General features: G+C 36.7%; 1 long non-coding RNA gene across 1 annotated transcript; it reads right to left on the bottom strand.

Annotated features, from left to right (window-relative positions):
- Positions 1–4,055: 4,055 nt before the first annotated feature.
- LOC120823137 (uncharacterized) lies at positions 4,056–6,479 on the bottom strand. The gene is made up of 3 exons (XR_005712798.2): positions 5,953–6,479; positions 5,016–5,332; positions 4,056–4,806 (listed from the first exon to the last, which is right to left on the bottom strand). It is a non-coding gene; the product is annotated as an uncharacterized LOC120823137 (long non-coding RNA).
- Between the last annotated feature and the right edge of the window lie 940 nt (positions 6,480–7,419).

Here is a 7,419-nt window from a genome sequence, read left to right as displayed (position 1 = left end):
CCTTCACCTCCCACTCCATCCTACCTCATCCATCTACCCTGAAAAAAAAATATTCTGAAAAAGAAAAAAACGGCAGACGGAGATGGATAAGATGAGGCACAAGATTGCGGACAAGGAGACAAAGAAATAGGAGAGAGAAGAGAAGAAATAGGAGACCATCCAGGACATCAACATCAACGTGCCTGAGACTAGACACCTGTAAGAACACCTTCCTTCACCTCCCACTCCATCCTACCTCATCCATCTACCCTGAAAAAAAAAATTCTGTAAAAAACTAAAAAAAGATCTAAAAAAAAAAAAGATCTGAAAAAAAGATCTAAATAAGAAAGATCTAAAAAAAAAAAAAAAAGATCCAAGTAAGACAGATCTAAAAAAAAAAAAAAAAGATCTAAATAAGAAAAACTAAAAAAAAAAAAAATGACAGAGGGATTCTCTGGCTGCTTCAGAACCTAACTCACAACTGGTCTGAACTTCAGCTTGTTATTTCACTTTTACTGTACTGTTGATTTATATTACACATTTCATTTCTTTTTTTTACAAACTGCTCAGTTTTGCACATTTCCCTTACGTCATTTCTGCCTTATTTTTATTTCAAGTACATTTATTTAAACATATATATATATATATATATTTTTTTTTTAATTGGTCGGCTTTAATTAACTGTACTGTTAATTTATATTTCACCCATTTCATTTCATTTTTTTTACAACCTGCTCAGTTTTGCACATTTTCACTTACCTCTTTTCTGCCTTATTTTTATTTCATGTACATTTATTTAAACATATATATATATATATATATATATATATATATTTTTTTTATTGGTGGGCTTTAATTAACTGTACTGTTAATTTATATTGCACTCATTTTATTTCATTTTTTTTTTACAACCTGCTCAGTTTTGCACATTTCCCCTTACCTCATTTTTGCCTCATTTTTATTTCATGTACATTTATGTAAATCATTTTATTTATTTATTTTATTTTAAAATTGGTCGGCTGTCCAGAAAAGGCAAGCATAAGAATTTCAATACACAAAGGGGGTATATTTGACAATAAAATCTTTGAATTTGAAAAAGAGCCAAGAGGATATCCACCAAGAGATGGTCACTAGCAGTGGGTTCACTGTATTGTGCCTGATCTCTAAGATCCAACAAACAGAGGATACCATCCCCAAAGAACATTAGATCCTTATCACCAGGATCCCAGAATTAGAGGACAACAAAACAGTCCTTGAAAACATCTGCCTGTACTTAAAAAAAAAAAAGATCTGAAAAAAAGATCCAAGTAAGACAGATCTAAAAAAAAAAAAAAAAAAGATCTAAATAAGAAAGATCAAAAAAAAAAAAAAAGATCCAAGTAAGACAGATCTAAAAAAAAAAAAAAAAAGATCTAAATAAGAACGATCTAAAAAAAAAAAAAAATGACAGAGGGATTCTCTGGCTGCTTCAGAACCTAACTCACAACTGGTCTGAACTTCAGCTTGTTATTTCACTTTTACTGTACTGTTGATTTATATTACACATTTCATTTCATTTTTTTACAAACTGCTCAGTTTTGCACATTTCCCTTACGTCATTTCTGCCTTATTTTTATTTCAAGTACATTTATTTAAAAAAAAAAAATCTTTTTTTTTTTTAATTGCTCGGCTTTAATTAACTGTACTGTTAATTTATATTTCACCCATTTCATTTCATTTTTTTTTACAACCTGCTCAGTTTTGCACATTTTCACTTACCTCTTTTCTGCCTTATTTTTATTTCATGTACATTTATTTAAACATATATATATATTTTTTATTTTTATTGGTGGGCTTTAATTAACTGTACTGTTAATTTATATTGCACTCATTTCATTTTCATTTTTTTTTTACAACTTGCTCAGTTTTGCACATTTCCCCTTACCTCATTTTTGCCTCATTTTTATTTCATGTACATTTATGTAAATCATTTTTTATTTATTTTTTATTTTAAAATTGGTCGGCTGTCCAGAAAAGGCAAGCATAAGAATTTCAATACACAAGGGGGGTATATTTGACAATAAAATCTTTGAATTTGAAAAAGAGCCAAGAGGATATCCACAACGAGATGGTCACAAGCAGTGGGTTCACTGTATTGTGCCTGATCTCTAAGATCCAACAAACAGAGGATACCATCCCCAAAGAACATTAGATCCGTATCACCAGGATCCCAGAATTAGAGGACAACAAAACAGTCCTTGAAAACATCTGCCTGTACTTAAAAAAAAAAAAAAAAAAAGACCGGCAGACAGAGATGGACGAAATGAGGCGCAAGATGCAGGACAAGGAGACAAAGAAATAGGAGAGAGAAGAAAAAGGAGATAATCCAGGACGTCAACATCAACGTGCCTGAGACTAGACACCTGTAAGAACACCTTCCTTCACCTCCCACTCCATCCTACCTCATCCATCTACCCTGAAAAAAAAGAAATTCTGAAAAAAAAAAAAAAAAGACCGGCAGACGGAGATGGACGAAATGAGGCACAAGCTCCAGGACAAGGAGACAAAGACATAGGAGAGAGAAGAGAAGAAAAAGGAGACTATCCAGGACGTCAACATCAACGTGCCTGAGACTAGACACCTGTAAGAACACCTTCCTTCACCTCCCACTCCATCCTACCTCATCCATCTACCCTGAAAAAAATATTCTGAAAAAAAAAAAAAAAAGGACCGGCAGACGGAGATGGACGAAATGAGGCACAAGCTCCAGGACAAGGAGACAAAGACATAGGAGAGAGAAGAGAAGAAAAAGGAGACTATCCAGGACGTCAACATCAACGTGCCTGAGACTAGACACCTGTAAGAACACCTTCCTTCACCTCCCACTCCATCCTACCTCATCCATCTACCCTGAAAAAAATATTCTGGAAAAAAAAAAAAAAAGGACCGGCAGACGGAGATGGACGAAATGAGGCACAAGCTCCAGGACAAGGAGACAAAGACATAGGAGAGAGAAGAGAAGAAAAAGGAGACTATCCAGGACGTCAACATCAACGTGCCTGAGACTAGACACCTGTAAGAACACCTTCCTTCACCTCCCACTCCATCCTACCTCATCCATCTACCCTAAAAAAAAATTCTGAAAAAAAAAAAAAAAAAAAAGACCGGCAGACGGAGATGGACGAAATGAGGCACAAGCTCCAGGACAAGGAGACAAAGACATAGGAGAGAGAAGAGAAGAAAAAGGAGACTATCCAGGACGTCAACATCAACGTGCCTGAGACTAGACATCTGTAAGAACACCTTCCTTCACCTCCCACTCCATCCTACCTCATCCATCTACCCTGAAAAAAAAATTCTGAAAAAAAAAAGATCTAAAAAACAAAACAAAAAAAACAGGGATACTCTGGCTGCTTTAAAACCTAACTCGCTTGTCAGGATTTCACTTGTACTGTACTGTTGATTTATATTACAGATTTCATTTAATTTTTTTACAACCTTCTCAGTTTTGCACATTTCCCTTAAGTCATTTCTGCCTTATTTTTATTTCATGTACATTTATTTAAATATGTTTTTTTTTTTTTTTTAATTGGTCGGCTTTAATTAACTGTACTGTTAATTTATATTGCACACATTTCATTTCATCTTTTCATTTTTACAATCTGCTCAGTTTTGCACATTTCCCCTTACCTCATTTCTGCCTTATTTTTATTTCATGTACATTTATTTAAATGTTTTTTTTTTTTTAATTGGTCGGCTTTAATTAACTGTACTGTTAATTTATATTGCACACATTTCATTTCATCTTTTCATTTTTACAATCTGCTCAGTTTTGCACATTTCCCCTTACCTCATTTCTGCCTTATTTTTATTTCACGTACATTTAAGTAAATATTGTGCCTGAGACTGGACACGTGGAAGAACACCTTCCTTCACCTCCCACTCCATCCTACCTTATCCATCTCAAATAACAAATAAAGGAAATGTTTACCCCAATCTGCTGTCTACTGGTTATCACTAGATTGTACTTACAGACCAACTTATTTTACTGTTCACTACAGTGATTCACTTATTGATGACACATGTAGACATTAGTAATTGAAATATATTTATTAACTTGGACAGTAAATGTTGAACACAGATACATCAACCGATTTGTATAGTCCTATACAAACAAAAATGTTACAGAAATAAAGACATCTAAATAATTAAACTAATGAATATTAAAACCAAATATAAAGAATAAAATGATAATATTTCAATGTACAAAGTCACAAATGCAAGAAACCAATATATAAACTAATTACAACATGAATATTACAAATAATTGGACTTAAAATGCTAGATGGAACTTTTCTGTGTGGCATCCAGTTCTAGCTGAAAGAACTTTGTCTTTCGTGCAGCCCTTCTTTTGCCCCGGTTGTTGTTGTTGTTCCTGTTTATGTTGCTGCTGCTTTTCCATGATGTTGGGTACAATCTTCTAAATAGAAGCTTGTGTCAGCATCTGAACAGGTGGAGGTGGGTGAACAAATGCAACAGACATCGTAACAACCTGCACACTAGTAGTCTCACTCGCCTCTGTCAGAGAGTGACAGAGTTTCTGCCTCTCTTGCAGTTTTTCTGGACTGACGTTTAAAGAGGAACTGGTGTTCAACAATTTGCTGAGGTGCTTTACATATTGTAGAACATGTAGTTTTGTTGTCGGGTGGAGCATGCTGTTGGGGTCTGTGCAGGAGTTGTGAACTAGAGCAGCGTAGTCCTGGTCCACAAGCTTCAGCATGTCCTTCTGCCTACGGTGTTTGTTGAGCAGCAGGTCGATAACTGCCAGCGACGGCGGACGTAGAGTTTCTACAGGAACAAAAGACAGAGTATTATAAGTCATTCTGACCTATAGAATCAAATACTTGTATAATAAATATAGACTTTCATTAAAAGCTCATGAAAGACTGGTATTTGTATGTGAATGTTTACTTAATAACACCCTAAATATATTTTCACATCTTGTAAAAAAATGGATAAGTGACACAAATGTATGGAGACAACATGTATGGAACAACCTTGAACCTCCGACTGGGTAGCGAGTGGATCACTTTGAGGAGGTGGATTCGGGGTCTGGGTGTGATCTGTCTTGCTGTTGTGCTTGTCCCAGTCCAGAGGAACTGAGCAAAGGAACCGTACTGGGCGGGATGCCACCGACACACACTCACGGAGGAACCGCCTCATGCAGTGAAACAAGTCCAGCTTGATATTAATGTTTGCATTAAAATGTGATGGTTGCCAGACGTGACATTGGCAATCTGTTGTTCTCCAAGAATCCCATTTCAGATGTTCTCCTGCAGACGGCTCTGCCACCTTCAGTGCAACACAGCAATCCCTGAAAGAAAAAAGGAAAGGAAAGCCATCAATGTGACAGCAGTCATATAGACCACCATGTGTGCACCGGTGGATATGGTCATCAAAATAAAATTGAATGCAAAGGGCTTTTCTTTAATGAAACTGAAAACAATGAAAAGTAATCTAAGTTGTGACTATGAGCTGTTTGTGTCACCAATGATGGTCAAAAATATTGATATAATTTACCTGTCTACCCACTGTTATTGTGCCTTTTCTATGCCTGCAGCGCTGCAGCGCTGTGCCAGTCCCCAGTACATGGGCTTCAGGGACTTAAATTAACTTTAAGTTAAATTAACTTTTTTTAAAGTAAGATTAAAACTAGTCGTGATGCCAAATATTTCATATAGTATCCTAATCATTGAGGCATTAATGTGTTTACATTTGACTGACTTTAAACAATTCTGGTGGTTTAATCTATTACAAGATCCTCGTTTATTAGTTGAGTAACATCTGTGATATGCAACTAGTAATTAATGCAGTCAAACACACGTGAACACAACTATAAACTAACATGTGGCGTGACACCAACATAAATTACATTTATAGACATGCTGCATATTTATCTGAATAATTATTACACATTATATGTCATTGACTTACTGTGTAGTGACTTCCTCGTAGCGCGAGGTCCGACGAAGGTGCACCGTCGCTTCGGTGCTCTTTCCCGGGTAGACTGACGGAGAATGTCCGGAGAAACGCTTTACATCCGGGCAAACGCTCGGTCCGCACAGCAGCGCCACCGGTGGCCAAAGATATATTACACCCGTAGTGGTTTAGCACAACCATAGAGAATGAATGGGTTTTGGTTTAGGGATTTTATCTAAAGAATTCACCTCCACAACTTTGTACACCTCTCGAACGGCAAACCGACGTTTGCGGAGATCTCCCTCCATGAATCAGAGGCCATCCGCGCGTCCTTATAGTCCACCAATGACGGCTTGTATAAGCGGTCATACTTACGCATTTCTTCCGACAAAAGTTCTTCAATCTGCTCCGTTCTCTCGTAAAACATTCTTCGTTTTAATAATGGCGGTATTGTGCTATGAAAACGGAAATGTGAGACTCCGTAAAGGACGTAGTTAGCGGACCAATGGCTTGCGTCGCGTGCGTCACCTAGAAAAAATGGGTCGACGCGCGCAGGGAGGTGTGAAAAGGGCACGCAAAGGACACGCAAGGGGTTCATGAGTGTTTCCAAAAAACAAATTCCTCAGAATTCCAAGAAGAAAAGAAGTCTGAAACACTTGCAGCTCTTGGCTTTATCCTCCAGATGTCAGTCTTGGTGATACAAAAGAAGCATCGAAACACCTTCTCTTAGCAACTTCTATAAAATGAACACAAAAACCTCATCAACATATGTTTTAGAAAATTAGTCAGAAACAAAATCTGGTTATGTTCTGTATCCTGTCCTGTCCAGTTTAAAAAAATACCCATGAATTACACATGGCAGGTTTACTTGAGAATAAACACAATTATATTTGACTTGTGATAACCCCAACAAATAAATAAAAAATGAATTCACAGTTATTATCCGAATTGTGCTCTGACCTCTGAAACATAATTGTTGTCTGTGGGGATATATCAAATTATAAAGGAACAATTGATTAGATAAAGCTAATTTATAAACAGAAAAACTCCCAAATTAACGCCCAATTCGATTTTACAACTGGGGAAGTTACTTTCCGGACCTATTGCATGATTATCATGATGCTCATATGAGTCGAATGTGGCTGATTCAATTTGATTCTTCATCTTAATACACAATTGGTCTCAGGCATACTAAATGTTTCCACATTACCGTGCATGCAACAATCTTTTAAAGCTCTTTTGTATTGTCGCTCAATATCGTCCATTCATTCAAGTAGTATTTAGTAATAACATTGGTTCACAGTGCTAAGGTCAGGGTGTCCTGTTAGGTGCTGTTTACATGCATGGGCTCATTCCCTCTAATGTTCTGTTTTTTTCTTCTGAAGTAGAAGACCTCAGGTCAAGCTGCCCTCCTCCTTGGTCCAGCGAGAGGGCTTTGAAAGCCAGACACAGAAGAGGCAATCATCCATCTATACCTGAAAT

Source organism: Gasterosteus aculeatus, chromosome 7 (genome assembly GCF_964276395.1).
Source record: "Gasterosteus aculeatus chromosome 7, fGasAcu3.hap1.1, whole genome shotgun sequence".
Taxonomy (NCBI): Eukaryota; Metazoa; Chordata; class Actinopteri; order Perciformes; family Gasterosteidae; genus Gasterosteus; species Gasterosteus aculeatus.
This window is presented reverse-complemented; position numbering and strand designations above follow the sequence as displayed.